Raw genomic sequence first — 20493 nt, forward strand, 5'->3', positions numbered from 1 at the left:
AGCACTAATGCTTAGCTCTGCTAAAGAAGCATGGGGGAGAGAACTTTCTCAGATACCTTCTTCTTTGGGGCTGTCCTAGAGGTACTCCCAATGAGACAGCCATTGCAATTGCCATTGCTCTGTACAATAACTAGATGGTTAGGACCCTACTGTTGAAGACATCACATACTTCGGCTGCAGGACATAGAGAGACCAATCTTGAACCAACCAGGAAGTTGTCTCCTTACCGACTACCTTTGTAGTGTTGGAAGGTTTCTGGGAGAACACACATCTCTGGTCTTACCCCGTGCTGGACCCTCTTTGCTACAATGAAAACCAGAGGATGCAAAAGGCAGATTGATGTTTAGGTACCATCAACCCATCTCCTTTTTTCTTATAGAAGAATAAGATGTGATAACAAGAAATGAAAAAATACTTGATATTTATTGGCTTTATGCATTAACTCATACATCACAACCAAGAGGTAGATGCAGTCAATCCTTGGGTCCTTGACACTCAGTTTATTGATGAGGTCAGCTCCTTGAGGGCAGCCAACAGAGAGGCTCTCAGGGAGCCTGGTAGAATTGTCCCCAGGATTGGAGTCTGACCAAGTTATGGTTACATTCTATGCCTTGACCTTGCTCTTAGTCACGCAACCAGAAGGGGAAACAGAAGCTATCAAACAAAGTTTCTGAGTCCCCCACTAACTCACTCTGGAAGCCTGTCCTGAGACACTGCCCTTGCACATGTCTCTTCCAGGTGACTGTGAGCACTGGTCCCTCATTCCTGTTCCTGTGTCTCTTACACGTGACTCCAGTTTCTGCCCCGTCATTCATGTACCTGCAGAAATCAATAAGGACAAATATATTTGATCTCTTTTGACCTCTCCAAGCTCTGTTCTCCTTCTGACACTCCCACTCTCACCCCCTGTACAGATCATGAGAGCCTGCCTGAGTACTCAGGGTCCTCCTTAGTGCCAACTTCACTGAGAAACAGAGTCTCCAAATTAGTCTTTTTCCCATAGAAACAAGAGGAGAGGAGAAGTGGAGGACCAGGGCTAGCACAGGTGCAGGTTGGAAATTAGAAGAGTTGCTACCTGCCAAGCCCAGGCTAATCTCATTCCCTGCCTCTTCCTCCTCCAAAATCAACAAACAACTTGTCTTTCTGCTTCTTTCTCTGCCCTTTGTTCCTGCCCCAGCAGGTCTCCAAATCCAGCATAGAAAGAGATGAGCAAAATGCCAGTCATGGCTGTTCCAAGCTCACCCATCACCACCTGTCTAAAGCTAGGGCACCATCATGAAATCTCCATCCATCAAAGCTTGCCAGTGTCCACCTCCCGCACCTCTGAGGGTCTAGCTGAGTCCAACCTCAGTGAGTACCTAGTGTTCATGTCAGAATCTGCTGGAACCAAATCCACAGGCAAATCTAAGAATCATCTGTTTCCACTCTCAAGGTCCCTCTTATTGTGAGTAATGAGTCTATTAATATCCTCCCGGTGTCAAGTTCCATGCTAACTTCTTTCTCACCTTAGTGCTTGCCTAGAGGCAATCTCAGTGCTAACTTCTTCTTCCTCCCTCCTGAGTCTACTTGATACTGATCCCAATCTCAACACCCAGGTGACTCTCACAATAATCTGGGCCAGGCCATGAAGAGGAAAGAGAGTCAAATCCTGGCTCCTTTATAACTGTGGTAAGCTCAGTGAGGGCAATGATGCACCAACTTCATAATTACTGAAATTACACAGATGATATAAAGGTAACCTTCCTGGAACACAGCTTCATCAAAAGGCACCTGTCCTGGTTGTTAAAGAAGAATTTCAGTGTGAGAGAACACTAGGCTTCCTCTTCGCTTCTCCATGCCCACCCGTAGCATCCCAAGGTTACATGTGCTGAAAGTGTACCTAAATCTCTTCACCTTGATTTGCTAATCCTGCAATCCAGGCATCAGCTCACTTACCATGCCCCCAAATATGACCTTTATTTTCCTCAGTGCTTTCTTTCCTCTGGTGGGGAAAGAAGTCTAGAGAGGGAAAGCTGAAAGGGTAGAATGTGATAGCTTCTGGCTTGCAGGATTTTCACATATGTGGCCCCACGCCACTCTCTGTGTGCCATTCTCAGGGAGTTCATATGTAAATAGGAGACATTTGTCAGTAACAACAGCAATGAAGCCAGTGATCCTGTGGGCCTTTCTACAGATCTGGAAAGGAATACAGTGGGACTTGGGTAAATTAGAACTTTTCTACCTATTGCAGTTGTCATCATTTCTCAAGACCTAGACATGCCCTCCATCCTAGACTTCTCTATGGGTTCTGAGCATCAGGAGATAGCATGGGCCAAACCCAAGGCATATCCACACCTGGGGACAGGTGCTGACTCCAAGACCCTCATGGGATTTCAGTGTGCTTCTCCCGGGTACTCCCCAGTCATTCTCGCCCCAAAAGCCACCACCCATTGCCTCTGGCGTCTCTCCTTCCCAGTTCCTTAGGTTCAGGACCCTTCTCATTGCAAGACCTCCAGGGTCCAGGGTAGTGGTGCAGGACTCAGGAGCCAGAGACAGCTGGATCTCCATGGTCTACATTCTAAGATCCAGGCCAGCCAGGACTACATAGTGAGAGCTTATCTTAAACAAGAAAGAAAAATGGACCTTCAACTTCATAGCAGTTCATCCTGCTTCAAGCCAATGAGTCACAGGATTCTTCTCTCAATGCAACCCACACCTGTTGGTATAATGTTCTTAGTGTTGTTCATTCCAATGCTGATTTCTACCCCCCACTTTCTGGTTTCAATCTGGATATTGCATTGTGATATTCATTCTAAGCATCCTGTCTCAACTTGGTGTAAACTTCCAAATAAAGCAATCTAGACACAATGTTGATCTGGGAGGAGCCAAGGACAGGAAAGATGGGTGGAGCTAGAGGGCAGGAAATTAATGCGAGAAGGGGCAAGAGGAAAGCTTGGAGACAGAGCTGGAGAAGAGATCTTGGAGGGTGTGGAGCATGAACCAGACTTAAGATTTCACAAAAAAGCAAGTATAATGTGGGAAATCTAAATGTTAGGAAACTATTAGGGCTTGGAGGTTTAGGATGGAGTAACTACTGCCCAGCATTGTGTTCTAGGTTAACTAAATAAACCCAGTCTCTGTGTGGTGATTTGGGTTTATAGCTGTTTAAGATTAACAACAAGCTTTACCAGAAGATATATCAATAGTAAATATTAATCGCTGCTTACAACAAATGGCACCCAACTAATCTAAGAATCCACACCCTTTTAATCATACTTTATCAAAATTTGGAGGGGTGAATAAGCTCCCAGTGATAAACCCAAACTTAAAACCTAAAAACTCCCAGGTCAATTACTGTCAAGAGAGACTCCTAAACATGCCCAGGAGCAAAGACAGCCTCCTGTGGGCAGACCTGAGACTTCCATAACAAAACTGGCTGCTGCTGCAGTTTAACTGAGGAGTAAACAAGCATGGCTACTTTCCATGGTGGGAAAGAAAGAAACTGGAGGCAGACAGACCTCTAGACAGAGTTTGGCCTAAACTGCATCTAAAATAAAAAATTGCCATGGCAGAGGGTATTTTAATCCCTTTGGCTTCGTTTTGGCTGTCATATTCATGGATCTGGTTGCAATATGTTTAATGGTGTTGGTTCTTCTCCATGCCTTCTCCAAGAAAATTCAAGGAGAAAATGGTATAAAAGGCAAGGATTGGGGTACGAAGTTACAGACCTTAGCACTCATCCAAATAATTAGGTTAATAACAGCTAAAATTCACAGCTCTTTGGCTGCAAGGTATTTGTCAGCTCTTTCTGGTAAGGGTCCGCCAATTTACTGAAACATCAACTAAAATAACTGACTGGGCTTTGTTTGTTACGGTGTAAACAGGCACAACTGACCCCAAACTTAAAATTTTCTTGTCTTTTCATTTATAGGCTTTGAGTTATATCGATGTTAATTTGAGAAAAAAAATATTTTAAAAAGTTGGTGAAGGCACATGCCTTCCCCCCCACCCCTGCACAAAGTAAAAAAAAAAAAAAAAAAAAAAAAAAAAAAAAAAAAAAAAAAAAAAAAAAACAGGCAAATCTCTGAGTTCTGGATCAAGCTTATTTACATAATAAAAGCCAGGATGGCAACTCCTGCTGTTTAGTCACTTGCAGAGATACTCTAAGATTCAAAATGACAAAAATTTCCTTAAGGTTACCATGTAAATTATTTTTTCTTAATAATAAATATTATATCCTTACTGCTCTAAAGGTTGGATTCATATATATTTTAGGTTTATGTAAAGAGAGATAATGTCACACTGCTCTGAAAACTGCCTTATCCTTTTAAATGTGAGACATTTTCACGGGGAAAAATGTTGGTTATGCCTATGTAAAAAAGACACAAAAGGTTTACAGATGGCAAAGTACATGCCAACCTAGTTTAGTCCTAAAAATTAAAAAATTATATTCATATGTTTAAAAAAATAACAAAACTGTCCATCCCATATCAAAAAGAGGGCAAGCCAAAGAATAGCCAAAACCAATGTAAAAACCCAGGTACAAGATGCCTAGGATAAACTTAAATGCTAAGGGTAAGACAGTTTATATGCTAATGCTAAGAGAGTTTAAATAAATGCTAAAAGTAAGAGGGAGTTTAGATAAAGTTTGGCTATAAAGGCATAACTGCCCGTTCTATATAAACAAGAGAATAGGTCAAATAGCTACAACATATATGAAAATCTAGGGCTAAACCTCTAAACAGGTACAAGATACCTACTGTATGCTTATATTCTAAATTAAAAAGGAGTTAATATAAAGTTTACTTAAAACGTGTTTTCTATTGCTCAAAGCAACTAGCTTGTCTCTCTAATGGGAGGCTTCTCTAGGGAAATAGGTAGCAGCTTGGCCTAATACAACAGACACGCAAGAGCCCGAAAAGATATATATATATTAGAAGATGAAAGGGTTTATTCAACTCACAGGCCATTCCACCACTGAGGGAAAGCAAGGGCAGAAAAGAACTGTAGCTGCGGTCACACAGGGGTGGTTTGTACGGGCTTGGTCTTTATGGCATGCTCACACTCACTGCTTTCATATATAATACAGGGCCACCTGCCCAGGTGTGGCATCACCCACCATCAGCTGAGCCCTTTCACATCAATCATTAAGAAAATGCCCCTCCAAAGTCTTGCCTAAAGACCAATAAAGACAATTCTGATAAAGACAATTCCTTAATTGATATTCCTTTTACCCAAGTGGCTCTAGTTTGTGTCACTTGAAAAGAAAAAAAAAAACTACCTAGCAAATCATGTAATCTTCACTAATATACAAAAAAAAAAAAACATGTAATATAGGATAATCATACTAAAATCTGTACAGCCAAAGAAACTAAGCTAGAAGGAGGACCCTGAGTAAGATGATCAATCCTCACTCAGAAAGGCAAAGAGTATGGACATCAGAAGAGGCTGAAAACAGGAAACAGGACCTCTGAAAGACTCCAACCAATAGGGTATCAAAGTAGGTGCTGAGACTCATAGCCAAACTTTGGGCAGAGTACAGGGAATCCTATGAAAGAATGGGGAGATAGATAGACCTGGAGAGAACAAGAGCTCCACAAGGAGAGCAACAGAACCAAAAAATCTGGGCACAGGGGTATTTTTTGAGACTGATACTCCAACCAAGGACCATGCATGGAGATAACCTAGAACCCCTGCACATATGTAGTCCATGGCAACTCAGGGTTCAAGAGGGTTCCCTAGTCTGGAGAACAGGGACTATCTCTGACCTGAACTCAGTGGCTGGCTCTTTGATCACCTCCCCTTGATGTAGGAGCAGCTTTACTAGGCCAAAGAGGAAGACAATGCAGCCAGTCCTGATGATACCTGATAGGCTAGGGTCTGATGGAAGGGGAGGAGGACCTCCCCTCTCAGTGGACTTGGAGAGGGGCATGGGAGAAGATGAAGGAGGGAGAATGGGATTGGCAGGGAGTGAGGGAGAGGGCTACATCTGAGATACAAAGTGAATAAACTGTAATTAATACAAAAGATAAAAACTTGTAAAAAAACAAAACCTTTTTCCAGTTCCCACTATTTACCTGCAAATTTCATGATTTCCTTGTTTTTTTTTTTCTTTTTATTATTAGTTACATTTTGTTAACTCTGTATCCCAGCTGCATCCCACTCCCTCATTCCCTCCCAATCCCTCCCTCCCTCCTCTCCTCCCTGCCCCTTTCCAAGTCCACTGATTGGGGAGGACCTCCTCCCCTTTCATCTGACCCTGTTTTATCAGGTATCTTCAGGACTGGCTTCAAAGTCGTCCTCTGTGGCCTAACAGGACTATTCCTCCCTTGGGGGTTGGGGAGGCCAAAAAGCCTGCCATTGAGTTCCTGTCAGAAATAGTCCCTGTTCCCCTTATTATGGGAAACTAATTGGTTACTGAGCTACCACAGGCTACATCCGAGCAGAGGCTCTAGGTTATATCCATACATGGTCCTTGGTTGAGTGTCAGTCTCAGAAAAGACCCCGTGCCCAGATATATTTGGTCCTTGTGGAGCTCCTATCCTTTCCACATCATACAAACTTCCCTTTCTTTCATATGGTTCCCTGCACTCTGCCGAAGGGTTGGCTATGAGTCTTAGTATCTGCTTTGAAACACTGCTAGGTAGAGTCTTTCAGATGCCTTTTGTGGTAGACTCTGGTCATACGTTCAATGCACACCCCATTTGTCTTTCTAAGTGAGAGATTGATCATCTTACCCCGTGTCCACTTTCTTGATTAGTTTCTTTAGGTGTACAGATTTTAGTAGGTTTATCCTATAGTATATGTCTATATGAGTGAGTATATACCATGTGTGTCTTGCTGCTTCTGGGATAGCTCACTCAGGATGATCCTTTCCAGATCCCACTATTTACCTGCAAATTTCATGATTTCCTTATTTTTAATTGCTGAGTAGTATTCCATTGTGTAGATGTACCACAATTTCTGTATCCATTCTTCAGTTGAGGGGCATCTGGGTTGTTTCCAGCTTCTGGCTATTACAAATAAAGCTGCTACAAACATGGTTGAGCAAATGTCCTTATTGTGTACTTGAACCTCTTTTGGATATATGCCTAGGAGTGGTATAGCTGGATCTTGAGGAAGTGCTATTCCTTGTTGTCTGAGAAAGCACCAGATTGACTTCCAAAGTGGTTGTACCAGTTTACATTCCCACCAGCAGTGGAGGAGGGTTCCCCTTTCTCCACAACCTCTCCAGCATGTGTTGTCACTTGAGTTTTTCATCTTGGCCATTCTGATGGGTGTAGGGTAAAATCTCAAGGTCGTTTTGATTTGCATTTCCCTGATGGCTAATGACGTTGAGCATTTCTTTAAGTGTTTTTCTGCCATTCAATATTCCTTTATCGAGAATTCTCTGTTTAGCTCTGTTCCCCATTTTTTAATTGGATTACTTGATTTGTTGCTTTTCAACTTCTTTAGTTCTTTATATATACTGGATATTAGCCCTCTGTCAGATAGAGGGTTGGTGAAGATTCTTTCCCAATCTGTAGGCAGTCATTTTGTTTTGATGATGGTGTCCTTTGCTTTACAAAAGCATTTCAGTTTCATGAGGACCCATTTATTGATTGTTGCTCTTAGAGCCTGTGCTGTTGGTGTTCTGTTCAGGAAGTTGTCTCCTGTGCCAATGAGTTCCAGGCTGTTCCCCACTTTTTCTTCTAACTGATTTAGAGTATCTAGTTTTATGTTGAGGTCTTTGATCCACTTGGACTTTAGTTTTGTGCAGGGTGATGAATATGGATCTATTTTCATTTTTCTGCATGTAGACATCCAGTTGGGCCAGCACCATTTGTTGAAGATGCTGTCTTTTTTCCATTGAATAGTTTTGGCTTCTTTGTCAAAAATTGAGTATTCATAGGTGTGTGGGTTTATTTCTGGGTCTTTTATTTGGTTTCATTGATCCTCCTTTCTGTTTCTATGCCAATGCCATGCAGTTTTTATTACTATTGCTCTGTAGTACAGCTTGAGATCAGGGATGGAGATACCTCCAGATGATTTGTTGTTGTACAGAATCATTTTGGAGATTCTGGGTTTTTTATTTCTTTATATGAAGCTGAGAATCTTTTTTTCAAGGTCTGTAAAGAATTGAGTTGGTATTTTGATGGGAATTGCGTTGAATCTGTAAGATTGCTTTTGGCAGGATGGCCATTTTCACAATGCTAATCCTACTAACCCACACGGAGATCTTTCCATCTTCTGATATCTTCTTCAATTTCTTTCTTCAGAGACTTGAAGTTTTTCTCAAACAGGTCTTTCACTTGTTTGGTTAGTGTCACCCCAAAGTACTTTATGTTATTAGTGACTATTGTGAAAGGTGTTGTTTCCCTAATTTCTTTCTCAGCCCTTTTGTCTTTGGTGTACAGGAGGGCTTCTGATATTTTTTGAGTTAATTTTGTATCCTGCCACTTTGCTGAAGGAGTTCTCTGGTTGAATTTTTGGGGTCGCTCATGTATACTATCATATCATCTGCGAATAGTAACACTTTGACCTCTTCCTTTCCAATTTGTATTCCCTTGATCTCCTTTAATTGTGTCACCCCACAAATCAATGGACACTTCAATTCACTAGATACACAAGAAAATGACTTCAAAACTATGTTTTTCCAGCTATTAGAGGCCCATAACGACAAAATGAACAAAGCCCTCAGAGAAATAGCCACAGAAATCAAAACGAACAAAGAGGAAATAAATAAAGCTCTCAAAGAAATATCCATGCAAATGGAGGCAAATAAAGAAGAAATAAACAAAGCTCTCATAGAAATACAGGCAAATACAGCCAAACAAGTAGAGGCACAATTAGCTATATAGAGAGAGGAAACAGACAAAATAAAATAGAAGCCGTCATTGAAAAGCAGGACTCCACATTCAAACAGATGAAGGAAATGGTGCAAGACATGAAAACAGAATTAGACCCAACAAGATATTTTAATCTATCCAACCTTGTTTTGATGATAATGATTGTATGTTCAATAATAATGGTAACTTAATCCTTTTTCATGGGAACAACTCTGAAACTGACTGAAACATAAAAATATGTCTTCAGCCAAAACTTCAACAATACTTGGCTAGTAAATCCTTGGCTATCATATCCTCAAATTGTATCATGCTAACCTTTTAATTGATATAGATAAAATTGGCTTACAGTTTAGTTTCATCCTGCACATCTCATACATTTTTAATTTTAGAACTCTATAATGCTTGTGAGAAATTACATGTTTGCAGAACAAAAGAACTGGACACCAGAGATACTGGATCAAACCTAAGAGAATCATTCTTCAGCATGCTGAGACATTGACACATCTGTTCCAGCATCTTGCATGTTCCAACATTCTGCTTAGTCCTGCCTCAAATGCTTCAACAGCTGTTTCTCATGAAAGCTTGCTCCCAAAAGAACTATGAAAAAAGCTACTAATTTTAATTGGTCCAGCAATTTAGACTGTTCCAAAGAGGACTTTTGTTAAGCCTGAAATTTCTCAACATTCAAAGACTGAACCACAAATATTATTGCTTGCTTAATTAACCATTTTTATTTGGCCCCCCCCCTACAGGATTTCTACATGTCCAAAATGTCAGCTAGAAGAAATCCAAGAGAACAGTGTCCAATTTTCTTTAAAGGGGGTTGAGTATGTTTTTGGTTGTTTTTTTATGGCTATGAAATTTTACTGTCATTGGAAGATCTTTATTATTAATGGTCTTATGCAAAGTGAAACAAAGAATATACAGGGATATCTTATCGGAATAGAAAAAAATAGATTATTGAATCTACTCAACTTAGGGTTTTATTTGTTATTCCCAAATAAGGTTAATTTTAACTCTGGTATAGGATTTTCATATTGATGCAAAAATAAGTATTTTTTTATACATTTGTATAAGCTTTAGTATATTGATAGAAAGTCAAGGTTGCCTCCAATACTTTTAAACAGCTATTAAAAATGGGTTAAGGTATTAGGTAATGTAAGTTAATTGCTAGTTATTCAATTCATAGTCATGACAGACACTAGTCTAATTTATCACAGGAGGATACATCCTAGGTTAACAGATAGATATGATTTTGTATACAAATCGATTACATAAAGATAGGTAGTCTTCAAAAACTTCAGAGAAATACAGAATATGGCACTTAAAATGTTTTTTATTATTATTATTTTAAAGATTCTTTGACAATGAGACAAGTCATTTCCTGGCAGCACCCCGCCTACCTGAAAGAAGATAATGAGCATTGAAGAACCTCCATATGGAGATGGCTTTGAATGTGGCCAACAAGCCACTTGGGTAAAAAAAAAAAAATACCCTTGCTTCACAACAGACAAATTCTGCCAAAAATGGGCAAACTTAAATGCAGAACAAGTCCACTGCCGAACTCTGCCAAGACAGAGAAAGCAAGTCCTAAATAGCTCCTGCTTGACATATATGTCTGTCCAATATTCTGAGCCAGAAGGCTGAAGATGATGCTCCAACATTATAGAGACTTATGGGTGACTATTCAGGCAGAAAACTGTTTCTGTCAATTTTTTATTTTTTTTGGAAACTGCTAACATGCACTTCCTATTTACTCAAGTAATATTATTCCTTCTCACGTCTTCAATGGGGTTGAAAACCAAATAGTCATAGTGCCACATTTAAACTTGAGTTGTTTAGAAGTTAAGAAATCCTTTCATATAGGTACTAACAATAAAGATAAAAGTTAATTTAGGTATACGACTTTTAACTTGTCAAGATATATAGGATGATCAGATACTTTCTACTAAGTTGCTAAATACACATGGACTAGACATTGCACATGTAGATTTTACCTGTTTTCATAGTTTCATAATTATTATTGTATTGAAAGAAAAAAAGCCTTTTATTGGACTTAAAGGGGGAAATGTTGGTATAATGTTCTTTTAAAATGTATACACCTTGTCCTTGTTCATTCAAATGCTGATTTCTACCCCCCACTCTCTGGTTTCAATCTGGATATTGCATTGTGATACTCATTCTAAGCATCCTGTCTCAACTTGGTGTAAACTTCCAAATAAAGCAACTAGACACAAAGTTGAGCTGGGAGGAGCCAAAGGATAGGAAAGAGGGGAAGAGGTAGAGGGCAGGAAATGAGTGGGAGAAGGGACAAGAGGAGTGCTTGGAGACTGAGCTGGAGGAGAGATCTTGGAGGGTGTAGAGCATGAACCAGACTTAAGATTTCACAAAAAAGCAAGTATAATGTGAGAAATCTAAATGTTAGGAAACTATTAGGGCTTGGAGGTTTAGGATGGAGTAACTATTGCCCAGCATTGTGTCCTAGGTTAACTAAATAAACCCAGTCTCTGTGTGGTGATTTGGGTTTATAGCTGTTTAAGATTAACAACAAGCTTTACCAGAAGATAAATCAATAGTAAATATTAATCACCACTTACAACACACACCCAAGGCTCAGATGGGTCCGCAATATAAATGTTATGGAGATTCAGATCTGACTTCTTTCTACTGTCCTCTGTAACAAATAGCCCTGGAGCAGTTCCTCCTTAAAGGTCTCAAATTCAATCTACTCCCTGTTAATCTCTTACAGGCCCTCCTCTTCTTTTATTGTTGGCTACATCCCAACCTAGGTTCATGATGGGGGTAAGGGGGCCAGTCTGAAGATGAAATGAGACAATTGCATAAACAGCACCAAAGGCCAGCCTTCTAACTCAGGATGAATAAAAGCAAGCTAGTTCAGCCACCACTGCCTGTCTGTCACCCTCATTGCAACCATGCTGGCCAACCAAATGCTCCTCGTGACTGTGGTAGCCTTCCTCATTGTCATGATTTTAATGTCTGTCTGGAAGCAGAGAAAGCTGGCAGGGAAACTGCCTCCGGGACCCACACCATTGCCCGAAATCGGAAACTACCTTCAGCTGAACACAGAGCAGATGTGCGACTCCCTCATGAAGGTACTATGCTGGGCATGCAGAGGGGTAGAACGCATGCAGTCTTTGGAGTGACACCCAATTTTCATTGCGGCTTTGTGGTAGGGTATTGACGAGGAGGGAGTGTAATTTTAGGCCAGGGGAATTGTAAAGAATCAACCAGATCCCAGACATGTAGCATCACATCTTGGGACACTGGGTCTGATAGTTGTTTGAACTCTAGAGGAATGAATCCCAGGCAGCATCAAGGTTTTGGCTACCCCCTCTAACCCTCTCACCTACCTCCATCAGATCAGCAAACGCTATGGTCCTGTGTTCACCATCCACCTGGGGCCTTGCAGAATCATGGTGCTCTGTGGGCAGGAGGCAGTCAAGGAGGCTCTGTTGGACCAAGTTAAGGAATTCAGTGGGCAGGGCAAGCAGGCCACCTTCCACTGTCTCTTCAAAGGCTATGGTGAGGGGACTCAGACGGGAACTGTAGCCAGGGACATTTGAGGGCATCCATATCCAAGCCTTCTCTCTTCCACCTCCTCCAGGCTATCATCTCCAGGTCATCACTGCCTCCTGCTGGGTCAGGTCTCAGACTTGTCTCTCTGCCTGTTTCCTGATTCCCACAGCACCCCCCAGGCCTCCTCTTGCTCCTTGGGATTCCTCTGTCTGAATCCTGCTCCTGTAACCTGAGCCGAAACTTCCCCTGAACCAAGCCTGGTCATTCTCAGCTACTGTGAACAGGCAGGATGCTTTCTGTCCTCTCAGCTGCTTCCCACTTCCACTACCAGACATCATAGAACATGTGTTCCCATGTCCTGTCTCCCGGCAACATCCACTCCTCTCCCCAGACTCTCCTTATTTCCCACTCTCTTCTAGCTCAGGCATGCATCTTTCACAACTTTCACATCTTCCACCCCCAGGTCTCCACATTCTCCAGGTCTGCCCTGTTTCTCTGTCTCTCTCTTGCATCTGTCTTCCCACTTCTTAATGTCCCATAACATAGTTTCATGGCGCCTTCTTGTATTCTGCATGTGCATTTCCAGCCATCCCTGTGCATCTTGCTCCCTCTGGCTCTCCTGTTGCGAGCCAGTGCTAGGGTGGTCAGTGAACAGCCATGCTTTTCTTCTCTGATGTCTCCTGGCTCCCTTCTCACTTGCCCAGAAGAAGCCTACAGCAGTGGGGAGCGAGCCAAGCAGCTGAGGCGCTTCTCCATTGCTACCCCTCGCGACTACAGCATGGGCAAGCGTGGCATCGAGGAACGCATCCAAGAGGAGGCAGGCTTTCTCCTCGAGGCATTCCGGGAGACAAACGCTAAGCTGAACACTACAAGTTCTCACCTGTGGAGAGCCGAGACGCAGACGCCACTAGGTGGCGCTGACATCCCGCCCTCAAAACTGTAAACCTCCAGTGCGCATGCGCGGATGCGTAAGCACGCTAAGCATGCTGGGCCTGAGTCATCAGGCGGGGTAAACGTGAGCAGCCAATCAGGGTATTCACACGTCACTCATGTGCGACCCAGGCTTATATAAACAGTGCCACTTCGGGCCCCGTGCTCTCCTCCTCTCCTCCCCTCCCCTCTCCTCTCCTCTCCTCTCCTCCTCCTCCCTCTCTCCCCGCCCGGGGCGGGCGGCCCTCTCCTCTCCGTTTTCCATCGCGTGACTGTAATAAAGATATCATTGCAGGAGGATTCTGTGTCCGCGTGGGTTTCTGCCGGCGAGACGATCACGCGGCTCCCAACACTCACCAAGGGGAAGACAGCCTCGGGAAAGCAGCATTATGTCCCAGGATGGGAACCAGCTGGGGAACAAGCATCCTGGACCCCCGCTGTTTCGTGGGGTCTGGGATTTGGCTCAGCACTGCAGTCAGTGCCCTTTTTGAATTCTGTGATTCAGAGCATCTGATGCTATCACACAGTGATGGTTTTGCCCATTTCCCCCATTTCCAATGTCTCCCTCTCCTTCCTTGCCCTCACCTGCAGGTGCTACCATTAACCCCACCTTCTGTCTAAGCCGAACAGTCTCCAATGTCATTAGCTCCGTTATCTTCGGGGACTGATTCGACTATGAGGACAAAGTGTTCTTGTCACTGCTGCGGATGATGCTGAGGATCTTCCAGTTCCCGGCCACCTCCATGGGGCAGGTACCCTGCCTCAGCCATGCCCCACCTCGCCCCTTAGCACTGCTGCCAGCTCACTCCCAAACTCCCAGCGTGCTTTCAGCGGTACCTTCAAGCTGGCCTGGCAGTTAACGACAGAACAGATGTGAATGCACAGTCAACAGCTGTGCCTGAAATCAGCTGGCAGCAGTCTGTTTGTCTACCTGTATGCCTGTTTGTCTGCTTCTCTCTGTGTCTCTCTCTCTATCTCTGTGAGTGTCTCTCTCTGTGTATATCTGTCTGTTTCTCTGTCTCCTTCTCTCTCTGTCTCTATCCATCTCTCTCTCTCTCTCTCTCTCTCTCTCTCTCTCTCTCTCTCCACTCAGCTCTCACGACCCACTGGAGAATGCAAATGAATGAAACTCAGCCACAGAAATACCCAAACACCTGCACCTCTAACCAAACTGTTTACATAGAATGCCCCCCCCAAACACTCAAGTAAGGGTCTTCCTACACAGCTCATTCACACACCTAAGTATGTCCATCTGTGAAGCCGTTTGAATAACAAGGCAGCCAACCCTGCGAATATCAGCACTACTTAAAACAGCATTTATTTTAATGTCTCGGACAAGCATATAGTGTGCAGTATTGAGCCTATGAACCCCATTCCTCCTACCTTCCCTTTTCTCTTGCCTCCTCTGCCTGTTAGTCCTGTTCGTCCCCAAGACAGTTTTACTTCTACTTCCAATCGACACACACACACACACACACACATATATATATATATATATATATATATATATATATATATATATATTCATACGTACACACGTGGTTTACCACATCAGCACCGCAGTTGAAAGAACACATGTGTGAGTTCTTTCTGAACTGGTTAAATTCGCTAAATATGGTGCTCTCCAGTTGTACCCATTTTTCTGAAAATGCCATAACTGGGTTTTTAAGTGATAAAAAACAATTCAGTATATCTATATCTATATATCTATATCTATATATCTATCTATCTATATAGATGACATATATATATATATGACACCCAGTTTTGGACACCTAGTTGGATTGCATAATTTAGCTATTGTGACTACCCAGCACTGTCTTAATGTAGGAAAGCCTCTTACAACTCACCAGTCCAAAGTCCATTAATAATGAACAGCTGCTTCCAGCTGACATCACCCAAAAGCTGAAACATCTACAGATGTAACTCCAACCTAGATGTCAATCAGAGACCCCAAACCTGCATGTGTCCCCAAGTTCATGTCACTTCAAGTCTTCAAGAGCAAGCCCTCACACTTAATCTATAAGAGAGCTATGTCTAAGCGCCTGGACAGCTGACACAAATGCCCCTTGCCTTAAGACAGACACCACATCTATTCTGTTTTATCCAGTGAGAGCCGTCTTGGGTTCTTTTTTCCCTTCCCACCCTCAGCTCTATGAGATGTTTTCTTCTGTGATGAAGCACCTGCCAGGGTCACAGCAGCAGGCCTTCAAGGAACTGCAGAGGCTGGAGGACTTCATTACCAAGAAGGTGGAGCAGAACCAGCACACCCTGGATCTCAGTTCCCCCCACCCCGGAACTTCATTGACCAACTCCTTCCTTATCCACATGCTAGAGGTGAACCCAGGAGCTAGGGAGCACAGGGAGAGGTGCAAAGCCAGGTAGTATGGACTCAGGCATGGGGGGGGTACAGAGTACCACCCAGCCCCCTCCATTACAATGCTCACATACCATTCAGCCTCACTGTTCCAGCTGCTCCGCCCTCATTCTCAAGATGCATAGACAAACTGGGGTACTAGGAAGTATATGGGGCTGCTGTGTGCCAGGCACTGTGTTAACAGCTCAGTGATACCCATTATGGCTTCCGTTTTACAAACAAGGAGCTTTTACAAAACAAGCAACCCAGCTGTAGCCCCATCCTTCATCACCTCCCAATCTTACTCTCCCTCCCTCTTCTCCTCCTATGTCCCTCCCCCAGTCCACTGACAGGGGAGGTCCTCTTCCTCAGCCTATCAGGCCTCATCAGAACTGGCTGCATTGCTTCCTCTGTGGCCCGATAAGGCTGCCCCACCAAAGGGGAGGTAATCAAAGATCAGGCCACTGAGTTCATGTCACAGATAGTCCCTGTTCCCATTACTAAGAAACCCACATAGAGACTGAGCTGCCATGGGCTACATCTCTGCAGGGATTCTAGGTTATCTCTATGAATGGTCCTTGGTTGGAGTATCAGTCTCAGAAAAGAACCCTGTCCCCAGATATTTCGGTTCTGTTGTTCTCCTTGTGGAGCTCCTATGACCTCCAGGTCTTCCTATCTCCCCCTTCTTTCATAAGATTCCTTGCACTCTGTGCTGACCTGAAACTTGCTGTGTAAGCCAGGCTGGTCTGAAGCTTCTGGTGGTCCTCCTGAGTCTGCTTCTGGAGGCTGAGACAGAACTTTACATATTCTGACATACAAAGAATTGCGGGATGAGATTCCTCTAAGAAATATTAAGGTTTATAATTAAGAAATAGAATCCTGTTGTCTAAAATTCATAGTCTACAGGCTGGAGAGATGGCTCACTAGTTAATAGTACAGGGATGCACTCCCTGTATAGGGAGAGTATAGGGGTTCAATCCAAACACCCACACAGCATCTCACAACCATGCAATTCTAGTCTCAGTAGATGTGACTCCCTCTTCTGGCCTCTGTAGCTACTGAACACGCATAGTGCTCTGACATACATGCAGAGAAAACACTTACACACATAAAAATAATTCTTAAAAAGCTGTGACTGTCTAAAAAACCTCTGTCTAGTTTTCACTGACTTCCTCTAGCATGACGTCTCTGTCATTGTTTCTAGAGCTTTTCTCCAGCCTTCCTTTCCTAAGTGTTTCTACCTTTTAAAAACTAGCAGCTAAGCTGGTCATTGAAGATCGGTCAACTGAATCATGAATGGCAGAGGGTATTTAGCTCATCCAAAGGTCTGGAACTGGACAGAACTTGAAAAACCGGGATTCACCTTCCTATCTTAGCTCTGGGCCAATGAGAAGTGAACTCAAGGTGGGTGCAGAGCTACAAGGGCACCAAGAGTGTAAGGAGTGGATTAGCCTTGAATATTTCCTCCCCTGCAGGAGAAGAAGAACCCCAATATAGAGTTCCACATGAAAAACTTGGTAATGACCACACTGAACATCTTCTTCACGAGCACAGAGACAGTCAACATCATCCTGTGATACGGCCTTCTGTTGCTCATGAAACACCCGGATGTTGAGGGTAAGGCTGCAATGGACAGGAAATGGCCAGTGGGGTAGATTCTCAACTCTGATCTGCCACCGTGTTTCCTACTTCTCTCAAGACACCAGACTCTTAGATACTCGCTCTACAGAGGCAGAGACATGGCTGGTGGGCACCAGTCTCTAGTTGATGAACCAACTGTTGTGTTGCTAGCTGACCTTCATAGAACCCACTTCCCTGGCCCCCCTGTTGCTTGCTTAAATCTACTTGCTTGCAACTTCCATGTAATTCTGGTATGACCCTGTTAACAGGAAGCTCCTCCAAAAAAGCCTATGACTTGTATGTAGTGAAAATGATTGACAATGTCACACACTGTTTCATAGCCTCCACCTGCCTTCACATTTTTGAAATCTCACCCCTACTATGAGGTTCTTGTACACCTCTAAATACATCCCTCTTCTCAGCCATGGTCCATGAGGAGATTGATCGAGTGATTGACAGGAACAGGCAGCCCAAGTATGAAGACCGCCTGAAGATGCCCTACACTGAGGCTGTGATTCATGAGTTCCAGAGATTTGGAGACATGATCCCCATGGGCCTGGCTTGCAGGGTCACAAAGGACACCAAGTTTCGGGATTTCCTCCTCCCCAAGGTGCTGATTCACCCAGTGCTCTTCTTGGACCTCTGGAACCTCCTCCTAGCCCCTCTCTCCCTTTCTCAGTGACTGGCTTTGGCTGCCACCACACCCCTCTGTCTCCTACGTAGAGACTCTTATATCTTGGCTTTTCCCCCAGAGTTTCTGACTCAAGCCTTTCAACTCCACACCTCTCAATCATTAAGTCTCAAGGAATACAAACTTAATTTACAGAGATCTCCTCTGTAAGGGACAGGAGTCACAAGTCTACCCATAAGCATAAATTCGGTACCACCCAAATCCTGACTTGAGAGACATGAAGTACATAACTCTGAACCTTCCACCCCAGAACATTGACCCTATGTTACTCATTCATCCTGACTCCTAGAACATGAGCCCCACATCCCCTGTATCTCCTGTCTCCAAGATAACCTCACATACCTCAAAGCTCCTCTCTCAGAGGCACCCCAACTCACATGTTACCTTTATCTTCACCTGAGATACCCTAATACCCTTCTGTCCCCTGTAGGCCAGGAGGACACTCATTCAAATATAACATACCAAATCTTTTTCCTCATTGACAGGGAACTGAAGTGTTTCCCATGCTGGGCTCAGTGCTTAAAGACCCCAAGTTTTTCTCCAACCCCAGAGACTTCAACCCAAATCACTTCCTGGATGACAAGGGGCAGTTTAAGAAGAGTGATGTATTTGTGCCCTTTTCCATTGGTAAGAAGCCACTGTTTATGCCAGGCTACTGCCCAAACCAACAAAGATAGCTCATCCATAACTGCCCTCTGGTGCAACCAAGCATCTCTGCCCATCTTAGAATATTCTCTTGGATCTAACCCTCAGCCAACCAGCTGCAGCTGCCAGAATTCCCAAGCACAATGTATCTGAACCCTGGAGATGTGATGGTCAAACTTTAGTGACAGATGAAGGGGAAGTGAAAGCTCAAACTAAGGCAGAGGTCTTTCTTGGATCACACAATCAGTTCTTAGAAAGGTTGAGGCTGCATGGCAATGTACCATTCTCCATCTCTGTACGGAAAGGAATCCACACTTCTCATTGTTATAGCCTGACATAAATCAACCCACATTAATAAGGGGGAAACTGAGGCAAAGATAGTAGTGCTTTTTTTAAGTGTCTCAGCCCCCCCATGAAGAATGCAGCCAGGGATTTGCTATTGGGGTGACAGCAAGAACAGACTTTACCTTCCCCTTTCTCCTCTCTAGGAAAACAGTACTGTTTTGGAGAAGGACTGGCTAGAATGGAGCTTTCTCTTCCTTACCAACATCATGCAAAACTTCTGCTTCAGATCCCCACAGGCACTGCAGGACATTGACGTGTCTCCTAGACTCATGGGCTTAGTTATGATCCCACCAAACTACACAATGAGTTTCTTGCCCTGCTGATCCAGGGATAGATGAGGGTAAAGAGAAGGATTGAGACCAGACTATTGGTGGGGGCAGGTGTCTTAGAAAGGGCCAGATGGACAGGAAAGACAGAGGACACAAAATAGACTTACTGAAGATAGACTGCCTTGCTAAAGGTAGATATTTCACAGGTAGAGCAAGAGAAGTTGGGAAAATTATACCATGTTGTGAATAATAATCATAATAATTTATCCTTCTCATAAAATCTGAGCTGTGCTGTGTCCTTACTATACAGACACACACACACACACACACACACACACACACACACACACACGAAGCATCCATCAAGAATGAGAATGAGAGGTAGGATACAACCAACTTACCGACCTTGCAAGCTTCGCTAAGGGTCTGGGCATTAGTCTATCCATTATCTGCAAGTCAGAAGTCTTGGCTAGCTGTGCTCTTTAAGCCATATTAGTGGCTGTTTAGTATATTTGAAAGTCCCTTCGTTCTGACAGGTGTGATCCTGAGTTACAATGTCCAGTACATCAAAAGTCCTACTGAGCCACCACTCTAGTCTTCCACCCTTCCCAGGACTCCACAAGAGCCATGGGGGTTCTCTGTTCCATAGTGTCCATCCCTGACTCACTAAAAGCCTAGCAGGTCACAACAACTGAACCCTGCATTTACTTCTGGGGTCCATTCCAGAGTCTTGGAACTCTGAAGTTGAAAGCTTGTAATTTCTCTGGAGGAGCCATGCAACCTTGCTTTTCCATAGTTCTTGTGTTTCTGCATTGAGATCTGCACATTTGTCAATAAAACAACTAGCCAATGCTGAGCAATGGAGAGCATAGGGTGGGACATCCTGGTCTGGAGGGGAAGAGAAAGAAGCAAGTGGGAGGGGAATCAGAGGAGAGAGATCAGGGAGGAGAGGACTTGGAACTACCAGGAGATATAAACTGGACCTAGGATACGACTAAAAGCAGGTATAATGTGGAAAATCTGAATGGGAAGAAACCATGAGGGCCTGGAGGTTTAGGATGGAGTGACTATTGCCCAGCATTGTGCTCTAGGTTAATTAAATAAAGCCTAGTCTCTGTGTGGTGATTTGGGTATACAACTGATTTAGGAATAATCACTGTTTAACTAAAAGATAAGTCAATTTTAAATATTAATTACCAACAACACAGGTCTCTGTTTTTAAGGGAGTTAAGTCGATGATGGTACAGAGGCAGGTGGATATAAAAATGAATTTAGAGTTTTCCCACACCACAA

The 20493-nt window shown here is 43.4% G+C and overlaps 1 pseudogene; it reads left to right on the forward strand.

The window, feature by feature from the left end:
• The first annotated feature begins 10131 nt into the window (after positions 1–10131).
• Positions 10132–19254, forward strand: LOC110542149 (cytochrome P450 2A3-like; annotated as a pseudogene).
• The last annotated feature ends 1239 nt before the right edge of the window (positions 19255–20493 follow it).

The sequence above is a fragment of the Meriones unguiculatus genome, chromosome 14 (assembly GCF_030254825.1).
Source record: "Meriones unguiculatus strain TT.TT164.6M chromosome 14, Bangor_MerUng_6.1, whole genome shotgun sequence".
In the NCBI taxonomy this organism is placed as follows: domain Eukaryota; kingdom Metazoa; phylum Chordata; class Mammalia; order Rodentia; family Muridae; genus Meriones; species Meriones unguiculatus.